Genomic DNA, 27,461 nt, shown 5'->3' on the forward strand with positions numbered 1-27,461 from the left:
GTGATGGGCGCGGCCATCCCTGATGTGGCAGTTCAACAGGTGGTGATCGATCCCACGACATTCATTCCAATAGCCATACGCTTTACCAATGTGCCACAAGGGTCAAAGCAGTGAGGCGGAAGAGCGAAGAACAGCAACTGAAAGCAGGGTCTAAAAAGAGTCCAAATGATGTCTTTGAGCTTAAAGTTGAATGGGATTGCAGTTGAATGGGATTGGACCTGATTGTGAAATAGATGGACTGAACGAGCCGCTGGAGGAAGACTGCAAGGCAATGGAGAAACAAAATCGCAGGCCCTTCAAAAACAATTTTAATGCACGGTGCTCAGTCAAGGCAGCGTTCAGGCTACGTGGAGCAAGCTAGTAGCGTTCAGGCTGCATGGAGCAGGCTACCAGCGTTCACGTGAACGTTTATGAACATGCAGCATTCAGGGTACGTTCAGGTGAATGCACAACGCTTCTGAAACGTTTATGAAACCATGTCAGAACAGCTTGAACAGCGCTGGCAGTGTCAGGCAGAGGAACGTTTCATCGTTCAAGTGAATATAGCAGACAGGGCGCAGGTCTGTATAAAAGAAATAGGGTAGACAGGGGTCAGAGATGTCAAGGAGCATCTAATTATATGGAGGAGCAGCGCAGGCAGTGTTAGGAGTATGGAGGCGCTTCTATATGGAGAGCAGACACCAGCAGCGGTATTAACAGGTTGCAGCTAAAATTTAGCTGAAGAAATATTCATGAGAAAATATTCATGAAGTTCATGGCAGAAATAAACTGCACAAAAAGGCCATAAAACAAATGGCTCAAATTAATTATGCAGGGCAGGAATACGCCTGCTCTGATACCATGTTAAACACACATGGACAACAACAAATAGGAAAGATAAAACATGACAGTACAATTTTTATTAACAACTGATATATATTTATAGTACATTGTTGTGACCATTGGCTTTCACATCCCAAGGTCTCTTGGACTCCTTTTGTCCATTCGGCTTCCACACTAACCCATTGAGGATTAGGTGTCAACACCAACCTGGAACAAGACCTCAAACCCTTTCCTCTCGATCATCGAGATGCAAATCACGCTATATCTGAGTCTTGGTACAAATAGTACATCCTGGACCTGCATCACATGTCCTGTCTCCATTCTAAATGGCACAACACGTGATCCTCGGATCTCCAACTAACTCTTGTCGCCCAACACCATGTGCAACTTTGAGTCCCATTCAACTAGATGTGAAAATTTATGAATCTTTACAAACAAAAATTCTACTACAGTTACGGGTTTAACATCTCCTAGTTGTTATTTCATTCAACAATTTATTTAATTTAGAAACAGTGAGAAATATCAGTATACGTGTAACAATATCATGTCAAAAAATATGTACAATTGTTTGATATCCTCACTATGTGTCCCTTTGAGACAACGCAACTGAGCAATATCAATAATGTGCATTCTCTGATTCTATAAGCCCTCTTGGTGTTTAAGAGAAAATTTCACCTATAGGAATAGGCTAGTTTAATCCCAACAAAATTTCCCACAGCCTGCTTAGGTAGTGTGTGCGTGTATGGAATTGATGCAAAGAAGACAAGCAATCCCAAACATGCACTAGAAATCACAAAGAGAAAGTGAATGGGACTCAAAGTAGTAAGATGTTGGATCATCTTCATAATAGTGGTAGCTACAAAAAGCTTTCCAAAAATCCCTTGAAGAAGGTTGCTAGAAATGTGGCTTTGGCCATTAAATCCATTGACTCATTGAGTTCCTTACACCATAAGCTCATTGAAAGCAGCGCTATTACTCCTAGAATCTATGGCCTCCCAAAGATTCACAAAGAAGGAGCCCCCTTAAGGCCCATCGTCAACACCATTAGGGGTCCTACCTATCTTCTTGCGAAGTTCCTGGCTTTAAAGCTTAAGCCCCTTGTTGGTCGAACGGAGTCCTTCGTAAAAGACTCTGCCTCCTTTATCGAGGAACTCAAGGACATTAAGCTTGATCCTGGGGACATTCTTGTCAGTTTTGATATCGTCTCCCTATTCACTTGCATCCCTATTTGTGAGGCCATGGATGTGATCAACCGCTTAACAGATCCTGACACGGCTAGGTTGGTTGAGATCTGTCTTACTTCCACCTTCTTCAGTTTTGAAGGGGAGTTCTTCGAGCAAACATGTCGGGTTGCCATGGGATCCCCCCTTTCCCCTGTGGTTTCTAATCTGTTTATGGAAGATTTTGAGTCCAAGGCTCTGAACTCTTCTCGGCTCCTCCCTAAGCTATGGAAGAGGTATGTGGATGACACCAATGTCATTTGGTCCCATGGCCAGGATGAGCTTGATCTCTTCTTTGATCATCTTAACAGGCAGTCCTCAGCCATTAAGTTCACTAAGGAGCAGGAAGTTGAGGGATGCCTTCCTTTCCTTGATATTCTTATTTCTAGGAATGATGATGGTTCCCTCGCCCATCAAGTGTTTCGAAAGAAAACTCATACAGAGCAGTATCTTCATGCCAATTCCCACCACTTCCCGGCTCAGAAGATGGGTGTTCTTAGTACCCTTGCTACTCGGGCCCTAAGGATCTCTGACAAGAAGAGCTTTGAGAAGGAAAAATCCCATCTGCTGGATGTCTTTGTGGAGAATGGTTACAGTAGATACATGGGTCATAGGGCTTTCCTCAAAGCTTCCAAGAATTTTCTGGCGAAAAGAGAACCAAAAGATCGTGTTCCTGGTGTCCATCTTCCTTATGTTCAAGGGACCACTGATAGAATTGGTAGGATTCTCAGGAGACATAGTATCCCTGTGTCCTTCAGGCCCCTGAACACCATTCGTTCGTCCCTCAGATCAGCGAAAGATCCCATCGACCCTAAAGATATGAAGGGTGTTTATATGATCCCTTGTTCCTGTAGGACCCCCTATATTGGGGAAACTGGTTGTTCCATTAATCAGAGGATTAGCGAGCACGCAGCTGATCTAAAGCATAGGAGATCTAAGTCTTCTGCTTTGGCTGAACATGCGGAGAAAACCAATCATCATGTCTGTATTGAAGAAGCCAGTGTTATTGCTAAGGTTTCGCATTTCCACCATCGAAAATTCAGGGAAGCGCTCGAGATCGAAAAGAGACCAAGCAATCTCAATAGAGATGATGGTTGGAAAGTCAGTAGGTGTTGGGTCCCAGCCCTCTCTTCCTAGTCATTTTTTCGTCCTCTTGGGTTTTTGATGTCTTTTATCTTTATTTTTCACTTATTTATCTATTATTATTATTATTATTATTATTTTTATTTATTTATTTATTTATTTATTATTATTATTATTATTATTATTATTATTATTTTTACTGCTTATCATCCTTTGTTTTTAAATATAATTAATTTATGCATTACTCTATTCTTTTAACTTTTCCTTTATTATAAGGTCTTTTGATCCTTTTCTAATTACATTTTATTATTTAACTTTCTTTTTATTAATACTTTATTAATTTATTTATTACTCCCCCTTTATTACAACAACATTTAATTTTACTAATTTTCCTTTTATATTATTAACTAACTTATAATTTTTATTTAACTTACAATAATACTTTTAGATAACCAATTTCCTTGTTAAATTATTAATTAACTTATAAAAAATTTATGAGGTCTCATACCGATTATACAAATTTTTAGGTCATTTGATTAACTAATTTTCCTTCTAATCATTATATTTTTTAATTATTAACTTTGATTTTTGTTATTTACTTTTAAATAAAATTATTTATACTTTTTAGGCCTTTCAAGGTCATTTTATTATTTAATTTATAGTTTTGATTTATTAGGTCTCATTTACCTTAATTACATATTTTTAATAATACTTTTATATAAAATTATTTTATATATCCTTTAATTTACTTATTTTCCTTTTAAATTATTAATTCTTTCTTCTATTTTAATTAAGTTATAACTTATAGAAATTTTATATTTAGGTCTCATATAATTATTATTCATCCATTAGGTCAATTAATTAACTAATTTCCTTTTAATTATGAATTAAATTAGTATTTTAATTATTAACTTTTATTCCTAATACTTGTAAATTATATTTTATTGTATGTTAACTAATTATTAATTAACTTATAGTTTTTAATTTTTAGGTCTCGTACCATTTACTTACCATTAATTTACCTTAATTTAAAATTTTTATGAGGTCGTACCATTAAAATTTTTATGAGGTCTCATACCGATTATAAAAAATTTTAGGTCATTTGATTAACTAATTTTCCTTCTAATCATTTTATTTTTAATTATTAACTTTGATTTTTGTTATTTACTTTTAAATAAAATTATTTATACTTTTTAGGCCTTTCAAGGTTATTTTATTATTTAACTTATAGTTTTGATTTATTAGGTCTCATTTACCTTAATTACATATTTTTAATAATACTTTATATATCCTTTAATTTACTTATTTTCCTTTTAAATTATTAATTCTTTCTTCTATTTTAATTAAGTTATAACTTATAAAAATTTTATATTTAGGTCTCATATAATTATTATTCATCCATTAGGTCAATTAATTAACTAATTTCCTTTTAATTATGAATTAAATTAGTATTTTTAATTATTAAATTTTATTCCTAATACTTGTAAATTATATTTTATTATATTTTAACTAATTATTAATTAACTTATAGTTTTTAATTTTTAGGTCTCGTACCATTTACCTTAATTTATTTATTTTTACGAATTAAAATATTATATTAATTTTGACCCTTGTCCCTAAGTCAAACTAGCTGTTAGATTTGCTAGCTGTTGGAGGCTCTGCTCAGACTATTTAACATGAGGAGCTAGATCTGTTTCTTCATCTTGTCCTGACGATTAACCACACTAGTTGGTTCGAAACGCGTCGACAAATGAGATTCCATGTGATTTGCGCCAAAATCTTTCTCTAACATGATATGGATCACAGAAGCCTAAACTCGATTATAGAAAGTGAATGAGTTACCTCCTATTGCGAGAAGTGGATTATTTAGTTGCAGCCAGCTTAGGGAATATCTCCCAAAGATCTTGGCTCCTATTTCTTCCTTGTAATTTTCACACAAAGAGAACAAGCAATTCCTATTCTCCTACAATAACAATGTTAGTGCACATATATGAAATCCAAATCAAAACATACACAATAAGAAGAGACATGTGAATGAAATGAAATGGGGTAAAACTTTTATTACTCTTGCATCAATCTCGAATGAAGTACATAAATGAGCTCTTTTATTTTTCACCTTGGTCTATGCTCTCTAGAATTTGTACCATTTTTCATAAGTTTATCTTAGAGGGATTTTGAAAGCATCTCGGTGTATACTCTTTGTTGAGCTTATTAACTGCTTAGCATTACACAATTAACTACCTAAACATTGGTTTGTCAACCCATGAAACATTTGCTTATTTCAAGGCAGTCAAGCAAAGTCTCTTCAAGCAGTTATCCAATACTAATGATGGTTTTGTATGAAGTCTCCTCTGTTATCCTATCAGCTACACCTAATTATTCATTTATTCATTGCTAAAAAAATTGACAAAACATAATGGAAATTCAGAAAATCTACTATGTTATTTGTTGAATCAAAACTACAAGAATGAAGAATTAGGAATCAACTGAGAACAAGCGTAAATCAAAACATTACTCTACAAAAATTCAAACTAGAATTGAATCAAGAAACAACATAAGAAAGTGTTAACCTTGTTCTAGTGTCCTTCACCCATTACACAACTCACTATTCTAAAATTTGAATCAAACATTAAGTAACAACAAGCTCTCTCCAAGAAATAGCATTGTGAAGATAAGGAACAACATGTATGTTCTAAGGAAACAAGAAGTAAAAATGAATTATTACATACTTCTTTGTATAAAATCAAATTCTAAGAATTATCAATCGATTAACTAAGAAACAACACTAACCAATTCAAATAACAACATTGTTATGGGATAAAACACCCTAGGGTATAGGTTGAGAACCCCAACAGATCAAAGGGCATACACCAACAAGAAGCAAGCAAACAAGCATTCCTAATGCTTAAACTACTAAAGTGAGATGAAGAGATGGTACCCGTAATTCCTACGTTTGAGGATGTTCCCGTAGGGTCCAAACCCTTTGCTTCCTCCAATGCTTCAAAACCTGCAACTCATTCCAGAAAATCATATATACTAGCAGTAGTTCAAAGCATGTTCAAGATACGAATGTTAGATCATATAAGAATATAGATATAAAATGTGAGATCATACATAATTAGATCATAGCATGAGTTAAAGCATAAAGATCATCACATTAGGAACACGACAGAGCTTCTTTATTGATGTCAGCGAAGAATGTGGAATAATACAACCTAATTCGACCACAACTCCAAGCGAAACCTTCCTTTGAATATGTCCAGCCCAAGCCTCAACAATCCTCCTTCAAATGCATGCACATAGATGCCATATAAAGGAGATGGACATCTCTATGAGGAAACAAGGGTTTCCTATAGTTGGGAGTATAGGATGCATAGAGATAAATCAGACTTGATCGGGGACCAATTAGATATAATATCAATATCCTATCTTTTTCTCCCCATAGGCCTTTCCACGAGGTGTATTTCTATCACCCCAAAACAGTTGTTTCAGTTGGGATACAGTTAGGCCACACGTTCTTGTAGGTGGACTTCATGTGTAACTTGTAAACCCCGCCCATAAAATAGGGATTTTATATTTTTTTAATATTTCAAATTATATATGTGGGTTGGGTATAGATGGACCCACATATGCACATGCTTTTTTAAGGGCAGAGTCACATATGGAATTTAAAATAATATTTTCTAGTAAATGGACCAAGTCTGAAGGGAAAGGGTTGCCCAAGGCCATGACTCAAAGCATCAAGTATACAAGGGTGACAAATGATGTTATAGCAGATGTCCCCTAATATATGAGGTCAGAAGGGGTACATGATGGCTGAAATGTATTAAGTGTATAGAAAGAATCATGAAAGGACTTGGGAGGAGATCACCAGATTCCAACCTGTCAAACCAGTGGAAGAGATCAGAAAGAAAGCTCATGTCTGAGGCGGGCATACCCATACTCAGAGATAGTAAAGCATGTCCACATATCAAGTGTATAACGGCTCAAATATGTATACAAGTACAAAGGAAACTAAGAAATACATAGTGGATCATTTAATCATAGCCGCAAAAGTACATATGAAGGCCATGTCACAATATCACATATAAAAGCACTGATCAATGATATTGAAGGATATATCAGATCACTGATGTCACATAACTGATCCTAAAAATAAGAAGTCAAAAGGTGGAATAATGGTATTGCATGAAGCTCAGGTGCCAACATATAAAATGTTGTTGTGATGAACTGCAACATATAAGGTGGATGGTGTCACTGGCAGAAAACTAGAGGAACTGACAAGTGAACCAAAAAATGTTGATGCAACCTAAGGTCTTCACCAACCGCCATGGTACATTTCTACACCATGGGAATAAATGAGCTGAAGTCGACCATGTGAGAAATCGTTTGATTATCGGTCATTAATGTATACCATTAACAAACATGAGACAACTCATCGATAATGATGATAGATTCAAGGTACCCCAGTACAATCTAACAAGTGCGAATAAATGAGTTGAAGTCGAACACTTGAGAGAATCTATCAATCAAGAGACATTGATGTATTCTCATTGTCGATAGCAAAGGAGTCTGTCATTGATGACTGCAAACCCTAAGGTACTAAAAAAGGGCTCTAGACCTTATTCCCAGAGCAATGAGTTGTAGTTGATGGGAAAAGGTCTACTGCAAGGAAATCATTAAGTCATCCCACATCAATCCAGCGTGATTGTAACCTGCGGGCCAATAATTTGGAAGGAATTGGACGAAGAAAGATGAAGTAATCATAACGAAGCACATTTCTGATGTACACAAGATGTGGCTAGCGTACGACAGAAACCCTATGAACCAACCAATAATGAAAGTTGGCACAAAGGTGAGGAATCCACCAATAGGGTGAAATGGAAACCAAGGAACTACACGAATCCCAATGTGTGATAATGTAAGATGACATCAAACACAAGGGAAACCACTTAGTCAAATACCCATGATACTGATCGATGATGAGCACAAGGTCACCTATCAATGATGGAAATAGGGCCAGTGTGCATGTCTAGGCCTACTCTTAGAGCAATTTGTAGAAGTCGATAAGAACAGACCTGCCAGCAAGAAGTCAATGAATACCTTCTTAAATAGCCCAAGCAAAGGACCAAATAGATGATGTGATATTGAACATAACTCTGACAGACTAGGTATGGCCAACTGAAAATGAGTAAAGAGACACCGCAGAAAGGTCAACTCAAGTTTATTTCCCTTGAACAAAAGCATGACTCAAATGTGACTGTATGGCAACATATCATAACTTTGTATAAGTTTTTCATGCAGGAGGCATAAACAAACTCTCCATTTGATTGGCAGAGATAACCAACCGGAGGAGTGCTGACTCAATGACAAGGTTATGGCTCTCCTAAGTCAAAATAAAGCCCATCCCGATGGAGGAAAGACTTGCTTTGAGCGCTTTGTTCAACGACAACACAACTGACTCTTGTTGCCATCAATTATGGAATTAAAGCCCCTTTCCCATTTTTTTTGTAATATATATATATATATATATATATATATATATATATATATATATATATTGTCTTTTTCATATTTAAAAAGCTTGAAAAAGAATAAAATAATTCCTATGGTACAGTGAAAGAACAAGTGTCTAAATACAGGTGCACTAGTTCCTGGGAGTGGAACATTCCTATGCCTAATGCAAGGTGACGAAACTAATCAATGACACTCAAAGGAATGTTCTTTCCACGGGCATAAGGTGTGAAGTTGCAGAGGCTAAGTGATTGCAAGGTTAATTTTGCAGAAATACATGGTAAAAAAATCACATATAAAAGAACTGATCAATGATATTGAAGGAGATATTAGATCACTGATGTCACATAACCGATCCTCAAAATACCAAGTCTAAAAGTGGAATAATGGTACTGCATGAAACTCGGGTGCAAACATATAAAATGTTGTTGTGATGAACTGCAACATATAAGGTGGATGGTGTCACTGGCAGAAAACTGGAGGAACTGACAAGTGAACCAAAAAATGTTGCTGCAACCTGAGGTCTACACCAATCGCCATGGTACATTTCTACACTATGGGAATAAATGAGCTGAAGTCGACCATGTGAGAAATCATTTGATTATCAGTCATTAATGTATACCATTAACAAACGTGAGACAACTCATCGATGATGAGAGGTAAGGTACCCCAGTATAGTCTAACAAGTGTGAATAAATGAGTTGAAGTCGAACACTTGAGAGAATCTATCAACTAAGATACATTGATGTATTCTCATTGTCGATAGAGAAGGAGTCTGCCATTGATGACTGCAAACCCTAAGGTACTAAAAAAGGGCTCTACACCTTATTCCCAGAGCAATGAGTTGGAGTCGATGAGAAAATATCTACTGCAAGGAAATCATTAAGTCATCCCACATCAATCCAACGTGATTGTAACCCGTAGGCCAATAATTTGGAAGGAATTGGACGAAGAAAGATGAAGTAACCATAACGAAGCACGTTTCTGGTGTACACAAGATGTGGCTAGGGTATGACAGAAACGCTCTGAACCAACCAATAATGAAAGTTGGCACAAAGGTGAGGAATCCACCAATAGGGTCAAATGGAAACCAACATACTACACGTATCCCAATGTGTGATAATATAAGATGACGTCAAACACAAGGGAAACCACTCAGTCAAAGACCCATGATATTGAGCGATGCTAAGCATAAGGTCACCTATTAATGATGGAAATAGGGCCAGGGTGCAGGTCTATGCCTACTCTCATAGCAATTTGTAGAAGTTGATAAGAGCAGACCTGCCAACAAGAAGTCAATGGAGACATTCTTAACTAGCATGAGCAAAGGACCAAATAGATGATGTGATATTGAACATAACTCTGATAGACCAGGTATAGCCAACTGAAAATGAGTAAAGAGACACCGCAGAAAGGTCGACTCAAGTTTACTTCCCTTGAACAAAAGCACGACTCAAATGTGACTGTATGGCAACATATCATAACTTTGTATAAGTTTGTCATGCAGGAGGCATAAACAAACTCTCCATATGATTGGAAGAGATAACTAATCGGAGGAGTAATGACTCAATGAGAAGGTTATGGCTCTTCTAAGTCAAACTAAAGCCCATCCCGATGGAGCAAAGACTTGTTTTGAGTGCTTTGTTCAAGGGCGACGCAACTGACTCTTACTGCCATCAATTATGGAATTAAATTCCCTTTCCAATTTTTTTTGTAATATATAATTTTTTTGGTCTTTTTCATATTTAAAAATCTTGAAGAAGAATAAAATAATTCCTATGGTACGTTGGAAAGAACAAGTGTCTAAATACAGGTGCACTAGTTCATGGGAGTGGAACATTCCTATGCCCAATGCAAGGTGACGAAACTAGTCAATGACACTCAAAGGAATGTTCTTTCCACAGCCATAAGGTGTGAAGTTGCAGAGGCTAAGTGATTGCAAGGTTGATTTTATAGAAAGACATGGTCACAATATCACATATAAAAGGACTGATCAATGATATTGAAGGAGATATCATATCACTAATGTCACATAACTGATCCTCAAAATACCAAGTCAAAAAGTGGAATAATGGTACTGCATGAAACTCAGATGCCAACATATAAAATTTTGTTGTGATGAACTGCAACATATAAGGTGGATGGTGTCACTGGCAGAAAGCTGGAGGAACTGACAAGTGAACCAAAAAATGTTGATGCAACCTAAGGTCTACACCAACCGCCATGGTACATTTCTACACTATGGGAATAAATGCGTTGAAGTCGACCATGTGAGAAATCATTTGATTATCGGTCATTTATGTATACCATTAACAAACGCGAGACAACTCATCGATAATGATGATGAGAGTCAAGGTACCCCAGTACAATCTAACAAGTGCGAATAAATGAGTTGAAGTCGAACACTTGGGAGAATCTATCGATCAAGAGACATTGATGTATTCTCATTGTCGATACTGAAGGAGTCTGCCATTAATGACTGCAAACCCTAAGGTACTGAAAAACGGCTCTAAACCTTATTCCCAGAGCAATGAGTTGTAGGCGTCATCCCACATCAATCCAGCGTGATTGTAACCCGCGGGCCAATAATTTGGAAGGAATTGGACGAAGAAAGATGAAGTAACCATAACGAAGCACGTTTCCGGTGTACACAAGATATGGCTAGCATATGACAGAAACCCTCTGAACCAACCAATAATGAAAGTTGGCACAAAGGTGAGGAATCCACCAATAGGGTCAAATGGAAACCAAGGTACTATACGAATCCCAATGTGTGATAATCTAAGATGACGTCAAACATAAGGGAAACCACTCAAGCAAAGACCCATGATACTGATCGATGATGAGCACAAGGTCACCTATCAATGATGGAAATAGGGCCAGGGTGCAATTCTAGGCCTACTCTTAGAGCAATTTGTAAAAGTCGATAAGAGTAGACCTGCCAGCAAGAAGTCAATGGAGACCTTCTTAACTAGCATGAGCAAAGGACCAAATAGATGAAGTGATATTGAACATAACTCTGACATACCAGGTATGGCCAACTGAAAATGAGTAAAGAGACACTGCAGAAAGGTCCACTGAAGTTTACTTCCCTTGAACAAAAGCACGACTCAAATGTGACTGTATGGCAGCATATCATAACTTTGTATAGGTTTATCATGCAGGAGGCATAAACAAACTCTCCATATTATTGGAAGAGATAACCAACTCGAGGAGTACTAACTCAATGACAAGGTTGTGGCTCTCCTAAGTGAAACTAAAGCCCATCCCGATGGAGGAAAGGCTTGCTTTGAGTGCTTTGTTCAATGAAGACACAACTAACTCTTGTTGCCATCAATTATGGAATTAAAGTCCCTTTCCCATTTGTTTTGTAATATATAATTTTTTTTTTGTCTTTTTCATATTTAAAAAGCTTGAAAAAGAATAAAAGAATTCCTATGGTATAATGGAAATAACAAGTGTCTAAATACAAGTGCACTAGTTCCTAGGAGTGGAACATTCCTATGCCTAATGCAAGGTGACGAAACTAGTCAATGACACTCAAAGGAATGTTCTTTCCACGGGCATAAGGTGTGAAGTTGCAGAGGCTAAGTGATTGCAAGGTTGATTTTGCAGAAAGACATGGTCACAATATCAGTTCCTCCAATTTTCTGCCAGTGACACCATCCACCTTATATGTTGCAGTTCCTCACAACAACATTTTATATGTTGGCACCCGAGTTTCATGTAGTACCATTACTCCACTTTTTGACTTGGTATTTTGAGGATCAGTTATGTGACATCAGTGATCTGATATCTCCTTCAATATCATTGATCAGTTCTTTTATATGTGATTTTGTGACCATGTCTTTCTGCAAAATCAACCTTGCAATCACTTAGCCTCTGCAACTTCACACCTTATGCCCGTGGAAAGAACATTCCTTTGAGTGTCATTGACTAGTTTCTTCACCTTGCATTGGCCATAGGAATGTTCCACTCTCAGGAACTAGTGCACCTGTATTTAGACACTTGTTCTTTCCAATGTACCATAGGAATTCCTTTATTCTTTTTCAAGCTTTTTAAATATGAAGAAGACAAAAAAACATATATTACAAAAAAATGGGAAAGGGACTTTAATTCCATAATTGATGACAACAAGAGTCAGTTGTGTTGCCCTTGAACAAAGCACTCAAAGCAAGTCTTTCCTCCATCGGGATGGGCTTTAGTTTGACTTAGAAGAGCTATAACCTTCTCATTGAGTCAGTACTCCTCGGGTTTGTTATCTCTTCCAATCATATTGAGAGTTTGTTTATGTATCCTGCATGACAAACTTATATAAAGTTATGATATGCTGCCATGCAGTCACATTTGAGTCATGCTTTTGTTCAAGGGAATTAAACCTTTCTGCGATGTCTCTTTACTCATTTTCAGTTGGCCATACCTGGTCTGTCAGAGCTATGTTCAATATCACATCATCTATTTGGTCCTTTGCTTGTGCTAGTTAAGAAGGTCTCCATTGACTTCTTGTTGGCGGGTCTACTCTTATCGACTTCTACAAATTGCTCTGAGAGTAGACCTATACCTGCACCCTGGCCCTATTTCCATCATTGATAGGTGACCTTGTGCTCAGCATCGATCAATATCATGGGTCTTTGACTGAGTGGTTTCCCTTGTGTTTGACATCATCTTACATTATCACACATTGGGATTTGTGTAGTACCTTGGTTTCCATTTGACCCTATTGGTGGATTCCTCACCTTTGTGCCAACTTTCATTATTGGTTGGTTCAGAGGGTTTCTATCATACGCTAGCCACATCTTGTGTACACTGAAAACGTGCTTCGTTATGGTTACTTCATCTTTCTTCGTCCAATTCCTTCCAAATTATTGGCCCGCGGGTTACAATCATGCTGGATTGATGTGGGATGACTTAATGATTTCCTTGCAATAGATATTTTCCCATCGACTCCAACTCATTGCTTTGGGAATAAGGTCTAGAGCCCTTTTTCAGTACCTTAGGGTTTGCAGTCATCAATCGCAGATTCCTTCGCTATCAAAAATGAGAATACATCAATGTCTCTTGATTGATAGATTCTCTCAAGTGTTCGAATTCAACTCATTTATTCGCACTTGTTAGATTGTACTGGGGTACCTTGACTCTCATCATCATTATCGATGAGTTGTCTCACGTTTGTTAATGGTATACATCAATGACCGATAATCAAACGATTTCTCACATGGTCGACTTCAGCTCATTTATTCCCATAGTGTAGAAATGTACCATGGTGGTTGGTGAAGACCTCAAGTTGCATCAACATTTTTTGGTTCACTTGTCAGTTCCTCCAGTTTTCTGCCAGTGACACCATCCACCTTATATGTTGCAGTTCATCACAGCAACATTTTATATGTTGGCACCCGAGTTTCATGCAGTACCATTATTCCACTTTTTGACTTGGTATTTTGAGGATCAGTTATGTGACATCAGTGATCTGATATCTCCTTCAATATCATTGATCAGTTCTTTTATATGTTATATTGTGACCATGTCTTTCTACAAAATCAACCTTGCAATCACTTAGCCTCTGCAACTTCACACCTTATGCCTATGGAAAGAACATTCCTTTGAGTGTCATTGACTAGTTTCGTCACCTTGCATTAGGCATAGGAATGTTCCACTCCTAGGAACTAGTGCACCTGTATTTAGACACTTGTTCTTTCCATTGTACCATAGGAATTCTTTTATTCTTTTTCAAGCTTTTTAAATATGAAATCATTTGGGCAGTTTCAGAAATCAACAACTATTCCACAATGTATAAAAGGATGAAAATTGACAAAGAAGGGGTTCAAACTTTGGAGAACCCAGAGACTAGGCTATTGTATTCCTGATATAATTGTGGATTAATGAAAGAATCATAAGTTTCCCTAAATTGTTGGGTATAATTTTGTAACCCTCTCTATTATGTGCATCTTATGTTTTCTTCTTTCAAGTATAGTAATGAAGTTGCGGGCCTTTATTTGCTTATGTAGATAAAGTTAAAATTCCTTAAAAGAGCGCTCCTATACTTGAAGTTTCTACCTTCCTTTCTAAGTCATAGATAATAGTTTATGTAGTTGAGCAACATAGTAGTTTCTGTGTTGAGCAGCATATTGTCTATGATTCAGTTCTCATTTTCATCATTCTTCTAAGTTACAGATAGTAGTATCTGGGAAAGACCAACATATTATCTTTAACTTCCCCTTCAAGCATTCTTCATTCATCATTTGTATCTAGCAACAAATGGCATTTTGAGAATATATTAAGAGTAAAAAACCAAGTCTCTAGGTCCTTCATTTGAGAACACAACATATATCTAAGTGACAAATAAGTGACAGTAAATAATATTTATTAATGTCTTAAGCACAATTTCTGTACAACCGGGAAATTGGTTTCTTAAGGTACAACATTAATTGGCGTCGTTGCCGGGGAGAGAAGACAAAAACACTTTTCCCTGGGTTTTCACTATTTCCTCTGGTTGTTCAGTGAGGAGGAAATACTTAGCTGTTTTGAATAAAAGCAATAAAAGGCGACTCCATTGTAACAAAGACCACAGCCTGCAAAGCAATAGAATAAGAACACTTTCTCTTGGGTTCATTAAGTTTGAATCTGATTCTTGAGAATGACAAGTTGCAGCAGTTGCTTGTACATTCACACCTGTGATTTTCACTTACAATATTGATTGGCGACTCCAATACACTTTGAAGTTTTCTTTTCTGGGTTTTAATGGCTCTCCCTGCATTCTTAGTGATCTTTAATTGATCTAAGACAAACAATTAAGGTATTATAGACTCATGTGCGTGGATGTGCCTATGTAATTTTATGCAACGGATCGATAAGATTGCAAAATACACAGGCACTGAAGCAGTTAAGGAAAACATAACAAGCAAACATATAAACACAACAAGTTTAATAAGGAGTTCACCCAATACTCCTAGGCTACGTCTCCTGGTTCAGTCTTCAGTGGTGGCCTCTCTATTATGTTTTCAAAGTAGAGTTTTTACAACAGTGAGCCCAATTCAAGTCTCACACAGCAGATACAAATCAACAAGACTGTACTTGGATCCCCCCTAAGTCTTTGGAGTACACAGGCTCTCCTTATTGAAACTCGACCTCTATTTGTCACAGTGGTATGAGCCCAATCTGAGACTCGTACATGACAGACATATACAGAGGAGTTCGCTTGAACCTCTCAAGCCTTCTCTGGAGTACACAGACTCTCTGAATCTCTCTGGCTCTGTCTTAACTCTGGCTCGATGTTGCCTTTACTTCCGCAAGTCAGCCCAGCTTCTTCTCTCAGCTCTTAGCTTACTAACTTGCTTGTTTTTCTCTTTGTCAGTTCGTGGCCTTTAAAGCCAATCTGTTTCCTAACTGTTCATTTCCGCTTTCCAACTATCCAGTTCCCCTGCCTCTGTCCATCTGGATCCCTCTGTTCTGTGTAATCATCACTGTATAATGCCTCACAGGGAGGTGGCCACCTATTTCATAATGAACTAAGTGTTAGTTCTTTTGGACATGGCCGTTTATTCTGTTACTCCAAGAATGCCCGCGAAACATGACCTTCTGCCAACACATCGTCCAGATCGGACTTCAAATCCTATACAACTCTATCTGTTAACCTCGTCAAATCTGGTCATCCATCGGATTTGTATCTCCGCCGTTGAACTGGAGCCTCCAAATCCTACGGTCATCGTCCATATCGGGCGGGTAAGTAACATGATGTTTACCCGTCCGATGTGAGCGGTTTTCTCTCTCTTCTATCAGACGCGTGGCTCCCACCGTGTGGCATCGGGCGGGACTCGGTTGAAACTGCTTACCGCTCGAAGCCCTTCCGATATTCTGTCGGGTTTTGTGGGACCCCGCTTCTGACGGAATCGGAACGATATTTTTCCGCATTTTACAATTATTTCGGGTCCGAGCGCTCAAGGTTTTTCCTTCTCTGAGGGGTTTGCCCTGCAATATGCAATTAGTGTCTTGTCACTAATCGCATATCAAAAACTACCCCCGTTTCTTGAATTCACCTCTGGTTTTGCTAATTTGTGGCAGCGCGCTTGACTGAAGGTCCTCGTTGCTCCGCACTAATCACAAATTACAACTGTTACAAGGATATCTTCGATAAAATTGATCTTTAGAAGACTTTGAAACTTGGCATGATTTTTTAAAAAGTTTATGAAAACTTAGAGAGTGTTCTAGGATCCAATTTGGATCACGACCTTCCCATTGAAAAATCTTTTGGACCACCAAAAGTTGGTTTTTAAGAGTTAGTCAAGTGAGGATATAAATTCCTCGTTTGCCCAATTTCTATCCATTTTGCACTGCTTGGTTTTGAACCTTTGAGTCCAAATCTGAGGTACGCAACATCCCCTCTGCGCGTAATTCTCACCTTCCTGTCTAGAACTGTATCTTCCTGCAATTCATTGAGATATTCAGGCAACAGATCATCAATAGAAGGCAATTGACTCTGCTCTTTGGGGTCTTCAATTAATGAAGGTTCAAATAGTCTCAAGCTTTCTGCATTAACAACTGAATAGATGTGCATGTAAGCTGGTAAATCAAGGCGAAAAGCATTCTCACCAATTTTCTCAAGTATCCTGAAAGGTCCATACCTTATCAGTTTTAGCTTCTTCCCTTTACCTTGCATTCTGTCTTTGCTGATATACAACCAGACTTGATCACCAACTTGAAAACTATGCTCAATCCGATGCTTATCATTCCTTGCCTTGTACTTGGCTTGGCTCTTTTCCAGTTGTTCCTCTACTGCCTCGTGAATTTCTCGGATTTGTTCAATGAACTTGGTTGCCTTGTCCACATCATTGTGTCCATCAATCGCTATGTCTTTACCAAAGACAAAATCCAAGGGAGAACTTGGGGTGAAACCAAAACAGGTCTCAAAAGGAGATCTCTGTGTAGAAAAATGTTTAACTCAGTTGTAAGCATGTTGCACATAACATAAATGTTCATTCCAAATCTTGGGATGCTTGCTACAATAGCCTATAAGCAACTAGATCACTGTCCTGTTGACCACTTCTGTTTGGCCATCTGTTTGTGGATGAAAAGTTGTGCTCTTCTTCAGTCTGGTGTCCATCAATTCCCATAGACTCGACCAAAATTTCCCAACAAATCGGGAATCTCAATCAGATACAATGGAAGTGGGTAATCCAAAATGAACCCATACATGTTGAAAGAATAACTTTACAGTTTGTTCAGCTGTAATCTGTTTGTTACAAGGTATCAAAATACACATTTTTCTGAACCTATCTAGAATAACATATAAATAGTCATGACCTTTTCTAGATTTAAGCAGTCCCCCAACAAAGTCCATGGAAACACTTTCCCAAGGATGAGAAAGAACTGGTAGTGGAGTGTACAAGCCTAGTTTTCTATTGTTGGGCTTGCTTTTAGCACACATGGTACACCCTCTTACATATCTAGAAATTGTTTCATTCATTTTTTGCCAATAACAAAATCTTTGCAATTGTGCAACTGTTTTACTTACACCAAAGTGACCTGATATTAGAGAAGTGTGTGCTTCTCGAATTATCTTTACTCTTTCAGTTTGTGGAATGCATAACTTTCCAAATGATACAAGAGTTGGTCCTTAACATGATAATCTAATTCTTCTACTTGTTTGCCATGACTTAAAGTTTCATATACATCTTTGAAATCTATATCTTGAGCATACTGTTCAATGTAGCTTTCATGCAATACTGAATTATGCTTAAGTATAGTAGATGCACTTATGATTGGTCTGGACAACATATCTGCAACTTTATTGTGTATGCCCTTTTTATATCTGATGACAAGATGAAACTGTTGTAGAAAACCCATCCACCTATAGTGTCTTGATTGTTGCAACTTAGTTTGTGAGTGCAAATATTGAAGTGGTTGATGATCAGTATGTATAACTGTCTCTTTGCCCATTAGGTAATGTTTCCACTTTTTCACACTCTGTACTAATGCATACAATTCTTTATCATATGTGGGATAATTAACTACTGCAGAATTAAATGTCTCAGAATGATAACATATGGGTTTACCGTGCTGCATCAACACTGCTCCCATGGCATAGTCACTGGCATCCGTTTCAATCTCAAATGGTCTTTGAAGATTGGGCAGTGCTAGTACTGGTGCTGTACTAATCTTTTCTTTTAAGGTGTCGAAGGCTTTCTGCTGTTTGCCTCCCCACTGAAACACCTTGTTCAATCATGTTAAAGCATGTAAGGGAGCTGCAATCAAGGAAAAGTTAGAAATAAACTTTCTCCAATACTGTGCTACTCCTAGGAAGCTTCTAACTTCTATAGCAGATTTGGGTTTAGGCTAGTTTACAATGATTGCGACCTTAGAGGGATCTATCTTCAATTCACCACCCCTACAATATGACCCAAATAATTCAAAGATGTTTTGCCAAATTCACATTTTGATAGCTTAACATAAAGATTTTCTTTCTTCAAAGCATCTAGAGTCTGCTTTACATGCTTCAAATGTTCTTCCCATGTTTTACTAAATATAATAATGCCATCTAAATATACAATGACAAAATCATCAATAAAAGGCCTGAGTACATCATTCATTACTCTCATGAAAGTAGCAGAAGCATTAGTTAAGCCAAAAGGAATAACTAACCACTCATACAATCCCTGCTTTGTTTTGAAAGCAGTCTTCCATGCATTTTTCTCTGCAACTCTAACCTGATGATAGCCACTATGCAAGTCCAACTTGTAAAAGTAAACAACTTCTTTCAACTGATCTAATAGATCATTTATGCGAGGAAGGGGATAACGATTTTTTATCGTTATCTTATTCAGTGCTCGGTAATCAATGCACATTTTCCATGAGCCATCTTTCTTCTGCACCAAGACAATTGGAGACCCACATGGTGATGTCCTAGGTCTTATGAACCCTTTTTCGAGCAGCTCCTGTACCTGCTTCTTGATTTCTGCATTCTCTAAAGAGGACAACCTTTTATACCTGTGGTTGTGATCGTTGTTTCATCCCCTGAGTCTGATCCCAAATCCTTTTGAATAGCTACAGTAGTCTTCTTCTTTTTGCCATCATACTTCTTGGGCCTCGGCTCCGAATGCAAAATCCAGCAGTGTTCATCATCATGCCCATCCTTATCGCAGTGAGTGCATGAAGGCTTGGTATTTTCTACATCATTTGTCTTCCTCTCTTTCCATTTCTGCTTTCTCTTTTCCTTGTTCTTGCTTGCAGTGGGTTTTGATGATCCCCCAACTTCTGGGTTCACATTCTTTCCTCTAGCCTCTAGATGTGTAGCCTGAACAGATACCTCATCTATGCTAGTGGGATTAAACATGAGAATGGTGTGCTTTAAATAGTTGTGTAGACCACCTATATACTTCAGCGGAGTTTCAGGTGAGTCTAAAGAAATTCCTAAAATCAAAGCTCTTTTTCTAAATTCTTGGGTGTAGCCTTGTACACTTTGCCCTTTTAATTGTCGAAGAGTTTGCCAACTCATCATGGATTGCTGCATATAAGCTAGTGGATAGAACTGTTTTTAATTGCATAAACAAATTCACTCCAGACAGAAAGAATTTTACCATGCTTTTTCATGTCAACTTGTGTTCTGCCTTTCCACCATACCAAGGCAGTTCCTCCAAGGCGTAGGCTGGCTAGCTGAATCTTACTTTTGTCTGAATCGATGCTCTGCACTCTGCAATACACATCAATCTGTCTAATCCAATTATCCAATTTCTCTGCATTCAACTCTCCATCATATATCGGCAAATCAAATTTAACATCTAATTTAATCAAGGATGTTTTCTTTTTATTTTCAAGGCTATTAGGAGGTGTGGGAAGCTTTTCTTCTTTCCCCTTGCCTTTAGAATGCTCATGTAGGAGAGATTCTTCCGCTCCTTTATCTTGTTTGGAGTTTGATGAATCTATCTCTACATTTCTTAAATTCTCTATACATTTCTTCTACCATGGCTCTCATGGTCATGAAAATATCCATGAACTAGGAGTCTGATTTCAAGGGACTTTCTTTTGCCATTTTCCTCTTAGGATAGACTCTTCAAATTTCTAGGTTACCTTCAACCAATTCTCCTTCTCCTAATTTGAGCTTTGTCCTAGCTAGCATTCAACAACAAAATCCAGCACAAGCTTGTCTAAACTTAGCAACCTAGAGCTCTAATACCACTTGATCTGTAATTGATCTAAGACAAAAAAATTAAGGTATTACAGACTCATGTGCATGGATGTGCCTATGTTATTTTATGCAACGGATCGATAAGATTGCGAAATACACAGGCACTGAAGCAGTTAAGGAAAACATAACAAGCAAACATATAAACACAACAAGTTTAATAAGGAGTTCACCCAATACTCCTGGGCTACGTCTCCTAGTCCAACCTTCAATGGTGGCCTCTCTATTATGTTTTCAAAGCATAGTTTTTACAACAGTGAGCTCAATTCGAGTCTCACACAGCAGATACAAATCAGCAAGACTGTACTTGGATCCCCCAAGTCTCTGGAGTACACAGACTCTTCTTACTAAAACTCGACCTCTATTGGTCACAGTAGTATGAGCCCAATCTGAGACTCATACATGATAAGCATATACAGAGGAGTTCGCTTGAACCTCTCAAGCCTTCTCTGGAGTACACAAACTCTCTGACTCTCTCTGGCTCTATCTTAACTCTGGCTCGATGCTACCTTTTCTTCTGCAGGTCAGCTCGGCTTCTTCTCTCTGCTCTTAGCTTACTAACTTGCTTGTTTTTCTCTATGTCATTTCATGGCCTTTAAAGCCAATCTGCTTCCTGACTATTCATTTCCGCTTCCCGGTTGTCTGGTTCCCCTACCTCTGTCCATCTAAATCCCTCTGTTCTGCGTAATCATCACTGTATAACGCCTCACAGGGAGGTGGCCACCTATTTCATAATGAACTGAGTGTCAGTTCTTTTGGACATGGCCGTTTATTCCGTTACTCCAAGAATGCCCACGAAACACGACCTTCTGCCAATGCATCGTCCACATCGGACTTCAAATCCTATACAAATATTCCTGTTAACCTCGTCAAATCCGATCATCCATCGGATTTGTGTCTCCGTCGTTGATCTGGAGCCTCCAATGTTGGAAATACTGAGGGGGGGGTGAATCAGTAATTCTTACAATAATTATTCTAGTGATTGCTAAAAGCATATATAGATATTTATATGTATACACAGAACATAGAAACCAACAGCTGGAATAAATGATTTTATTAAAAACTCAAGACAGTACAATGAAATAAATACAATATAAATATATATCTGACTGTGAATAGTTGCCAAGCTCCAACTTGGACTTCAGTGAGGCTCCAACCTCCAGAGCACCAACTCTGTTTTGCAGTGGTTCTGCACTTAGGAGCACCTACCCCTAATGACTTTAGTCCTGTTCAATTCTGAGGCTCCAACCTCTTGGGCTCCAACCCAATCTTAGTATCAACTGTTTTGCTGCAGTTTTCTGCACCCAACCCTGCTGAGCTTCTGCCTTTCTCCAGTTCTCCTGCTTCTCTGGTCTCTCCTACCTCTTGCCTGTTCTTTGGCTTCCTCTCTTACATATTATACATCTATTAGCAACACTTCACCTTGTGTTTTTGTTTTTATGTGTTTTAGGCACCTCTGACTGATCGTTTCCACTTTCCACCGCCTTTTTGGCTTCCTCCTCGGTCGCTGTCGTTTCCTCTGACTCGCTTGATCTTTCAACTTCTTGATCCATGGCTTACTCTGTCTATTCGGATTCATCAAATTCTTACAAGTCACGTTAATGTGGAAGAGAATCCGAATTACAATTGTTAGCTCTGTTATAATCCAACAACTCGAGGATCAAATAAACTCTACTACCTCCATTTTTACTCTATAACTCTGTGAAGAGTCACCGTTCCTCGCCAAATCCTCAAATTCACCGTTTCCCTGTCATAACAGTCGGAAACCCATGCGATTGAACCTGCCTTTGATCTCCCATGATCCGACGGTCTCCGCTATGTTTACCACATGATTAAACCGCGCGCACTTTCCTCGTCATCTGACCATCCGTCGCACGATCGGACGGTAGTCGCAAGCCCCGATCGCGTGACTTACATGCACGTTAACCCGTGGGGGCAGTGTTAAACCCCGTGCACTTTTCTCGTCATCTGACCGTCCGTCGTACGATCGGACGGTAGTCGCAAGCCCCGATTGCGTGACTTGCGCACACATTAACCCTTGGGGGCGGTGTTTTTTGTCTGCCACGCATCGTGATCTTACGGGATCGCACCATTGTATACGGATACCGCTGAGCCCTAGTAAGCGGTGCGGGAAAACCGCCTGCCGCCCGAAACCGCTGTTCTCCCGCGTGTTAATCTCCGTGCATCTTTCGCGTGCGACGACCTTTGGATCTGCTGCTCTTTGATCCGACAGCTCACATTCATCTTCCATGTATGGCTGTATCGAAATAATGAGCATGCAGTCTAATAGATCAATGGGTATACCATGTGGAGACTTGTAATTTGTTCCACAGATTTTTGTGATGCCACGATTCGTTGCAACAACCAATATCAGTGCCATCTCATTCTCTAGACCACGATTCAAAAATGAGAAGCATTCAATGTCAAGCATATGGACTTCGTCAATAAAAAGCACACCTGGTACAATTTCAGTTTTGCCTTCTTCCCTCCATTCAGCAACTTTACTGTCAATCTGTTCCCTCACTTCAGAATGGATCTCTCCAATATCTCCTGTAAAGAGGGCCAGAAACCCTTGCGTCCTTCTATTGATGACATCGACCTCATGCAACGTAACGCAATGCACCACTTCTTCGCGTATCTGAAGCTCTCCATCCAGGCACTGTACGAACTTGGTCTGCGGCCCCATTGCATCATAATCCCTGGACCTCGCAAAAGACCGCCCCAACTTTGTAATCTTCCCAGAAGATTTATCAATCGCAATCACGTCCCCACTCTAGACCTTCTCCTTGCTCAAACCTTTGATCATCTTGCTCCCCAAATCATACATAGTCTCCATCTCTGTCATCTCTATCTGCTCCTCGAATATTGCCATATTGACATCAATGAAAATCTGTGTCCAACAATCTCCCCCTTTGTTATTGATGGCAATATTCTTCTGCTTTCTCTCCCTTTGACATCAATGGAAAAGGGATGCATATGGACTCCCCCTGTCCTGCTACATCTTTATGAATGAACTTGAGTGATGATAAAGAAATAACCCCCATCTTTTGACGCAGATGTTCAAACGCTTCTCGAGGAAGAGGTTTTGTGAAAATATCAGCTATCTGCTCCTTAGTACTGATATATTCCAGGACAATGTTTTGTTCAGTTACTTGTTCACGGAGGAAATGATACTTGATCAGTATGTGTTTGGTTCTTGAGTACATCACAGGATTTTTGCTAAGATTGATAGCACTTTTGTTGTCACAATAGACAGAAATTGGTTTATCTGTACATATGTTGAGATCTTTTAGAGCTTCGTTCATCCATAGTATCTGAGAACAACAGTCTGTTGCAGCAATATACTCAGCTTCAGCTGTGGATAATGATATGGATGACTGTTTTTTGCTGAGCCAGTCTCCTAGGAAGAATGCATTTCCACTAGTGCTTTTCCGATCATCTATACTTCCAGCCCAATCAGCATCAGTGTATGTAGTTACAGTCAGTGTTGAGTCCTTTGTGTACCAAAGACCAAACCCAGAAGTTCCCTTCAGATATCTGAGAATTCTTTTTACAGCTAATAAATGGGATTGTTTGGGAGTGTAAGGGGAGACTGTTAAAAGTGTGCATAAGGTGGAGTTCATTGGCAGAACCTTTTTTTTTTTGTTTGTGTGAAGTGCAAAAGGGCAGTTTTTTTTTAAAAGGCAAAAGTTCAGAGGCATAGGCAATTTTTTTTTTTAATTGCTGGTTGGATATTTGGAGATTACTGTGTTTTTTTGATTCAAATGGCAAAAACTCAAAGTGCCCGGTTTGAAATTGAGAAATTTAATGGCAAGAATAATTTTGAGATTTGGAAGGTGAAAATGCACGATCTGCTGGTTCAACAAGGTGTGGCAAAAGCACTGTTGGGGAAAAACAAAAGGCCTCCTTCCATGACGGAGGATGAATGGGATGAGATGGACGATAGAGCTCTGAGCGCAATTTGGTTATGTCTGGCGGACGATGTTCTGTTTAACATTGTGTCAGAGAAAACCGCCGCAGGCTTGTGGTCGAAGCTTGAGAAGCTCTATATGACGAAATCTTTGACAAATCGGATTCTCCTGAAACGGCAGCTTTACAGTTTGTGGATGAAAGAAGGTACCTCAATTGCTGATCACCTGAATGTTTTTAATACCTTGTTGGTGCAATTAAACAGTCTAGATGTGAAATTTGATTCAGAGGATAAGGCGATAACTTTATTATGTTCTTTACCTGAATCCTGGGATCACTTTGTTACTTCCATAAGTTTTAGTACATCAGAAATTCTTGAGTTTGACGATGTTGTTGGAGCCTTGTTGGCTGAGGAGACGAGGAAGAGGTCGAATGCAGACACCTCGACATCAGAGGTAATGATGGCCAGAGGTCGCTCACGAGAGAGACACTCCGGGGGAAAGCATAGCGACTCTCGTTCAAAGTCCAAAGGTAAGAAGCCCAAGGTGAAGTGCTGGCATTGTGGCAAGGCTGGACATCTGAAAAAGGATTGCTGGAAGCGAAAGCAGGCTGCTAAAGAAGGCTCTTCGACAGAAAAGAAGGAAGCCAACACCACGGATACAGGTTCAGTATCAGGTTCAGGTATGAGTGATGAGGTATTGTCAGTTAATATTTCAAAACATGATCAACATTGGTTGTTAGATTCCGGGGCATCTAACCACATGTGTATACATAAAGATTGGTTTAAAACATATAGATCAATTGATGATGGTGTTGTGTACATGGGTAATGATGTAACATGTAATATTGTTGGGATTGGAAGCATACAACTACAAATGTTTGATGGCACAACCAAAATATTAACTGATGTGAGGCATGTACCAGATTTAAGGAAAAATTAGATTTCATTAGGAGCACTTGATTCAACTGGATATAAAACTGTAATTCAAGGTGGAGTTATGAAAATCTATAAAGGTATCTTACTAGTGATGAAGCTAAGAAAGTAGGAAATCTATTTCAGTTAGAAGGTAGAACTGGGTCAGATCATGTGTCTGTGTCTGAACATGACAGTAGTTCCATTCACTTATGGCATCAAAGACTGGGGCATATGAGTGAAAGAGGATTGAAAATTTTGGCTGACCGAAAGTTACTTCCTAATCTAAGATCTGGAAAATTGGATTTCTGTAAACATTGTCTGTTTGGTAAACAAAGTAAACAAAAGTTTAAAACAGGCAAACATACTAGTAAAGGCATACTTGATTATATCCATTCAGATGTTTGGGGACCAGCCCCTACAACGTCATATGGTGGCTCATCTTATTTTGTATCATTCATTGATGACTTTTCTAGAAAAGTGTGGGTCTACATGTTGAAACGGAAGTCTGATGTTTTTACAGTTTTCAAGTAGTTTAGAGCATTGGTAGAAAACAACACTGGTAGAACAATAAAATGTTTAAGAACTGACAATGGTGGTGAGTTTTCCTCTAAGGAGTTTGACAGCTATTGCAAGGATGCAGGGATCGAAAGACATAAGACCACGGTTTATACTCCTCAGCAGAATGGAGTTGCTGAACGCATGAACAAGACTCTTCTAGAGAGAGCAAGGTGTATGCTGAGTAACGCCGGGTTGCCGAAGGAGTTGTGGACGGAAGCAGTGGCAACTGCTTGTTATGTGATAAACCGATCTCCATCAACGGCAATAGACTGCAAGGTTCCGCAAGAGGTATGGAAAGGACACCCTTGTGACTATTCTAAACTCAGAGTGTTTGGTTGTGATGCATATGCTCTAGTGCCTAAACATCAGCGAACTAAGTTAGATCCAAAGTCTAAAAGGTATATCTTTGTTGGGTATGGTGTTGGAACAAAGGGATTTAGATTGTGGGATCCTACTACCCGCAAAATCATCATCAACAGAGATGTAAGGTTTAATGAATCCTCTCTTGTACAGTTAGATGTAGATAGAAGATTGAAACAGGATGATGTATCTGATTTCCAACATATTCAGTTTGACAGCATTTCTAATGATAGTCATAACGACCATAGTTCAGATTCTAGTCATGAACAGGTTTCAGAATCAGATTATGAACAGGGTTCAGATGGAGGACATGAACAGGTCTCAGATGGCGATCATGAAGAAATTCCTACAGTTGATAGACAGCCAATTGTGGAAGCACCAGAAACATTCTTAAGGAGGTCTACAAGGATCAAACGCCGTCCGAGAAGGTATGATGATCATGTTACTTCAGTTTCTTTGATCGCTAATGATGATGAACCTTTGTGTTATCAGGAAGCTGTAGAAGATTCAAATAGTGACAAATGGAAAGCAGCCATGAAGGAAGAAATGATGGCCTTAGGTAAGAATGGTACGTGGGATCTGGTTGAACTTCCCAAAGGCAGGAAAACTGTGGGATGCAAATGGGTCTTCAAGTTGAAACGAGGTGTGAATGATACGGAAGACAGGTACAAAGCGCGGCTGGTTGCAAAAGGGTTTTCTCAGAAAGTTGGCATAGACTTTCATGAGATTTTTTCACCAGTGGTTAAAATTGTTTCAATTAGAATTGTGTTAGCATTAGTGGCTTTGTTTGATTTGGAGTTGCAGCAGTTAGATGTTAAGACTGCATTTCTACATGGTGATTTAGATGAGGAAATATATATGGAACAACCGGAAGGGTTTGTTCATCATCGCAATGCGAAATTTG

General features: G+C 38.6%; 1 pseudogene; it reads right to left on the reverse strand.

Annotated features, from left to right (window-relative positions):
• Positions 1-23,500, reverse strand: part of LOC149225398 (uncharacterized) — a 48,040-nt pseudogene extending 24,540 nt beyond the window's left edge.
• Between the last annotated feature and the right edge of the window lie 3,961 nt (positions 23,501-27,461).

Source organism: Pinus tabuliformis, chromosome J, assembly GCF_031772625.1.
Source record: "Pinus tabuliformis cultivar Carrire ecotype Pingquan chromosome J, CPIR1, whole genome shotgun sequence".
Lineage (NCBI taxonomy): Eukaryota > Viridiplantae > Streptophyta > Pinopsida > Pinales > Pinaceae > Pinus > Pinus tabuliformis.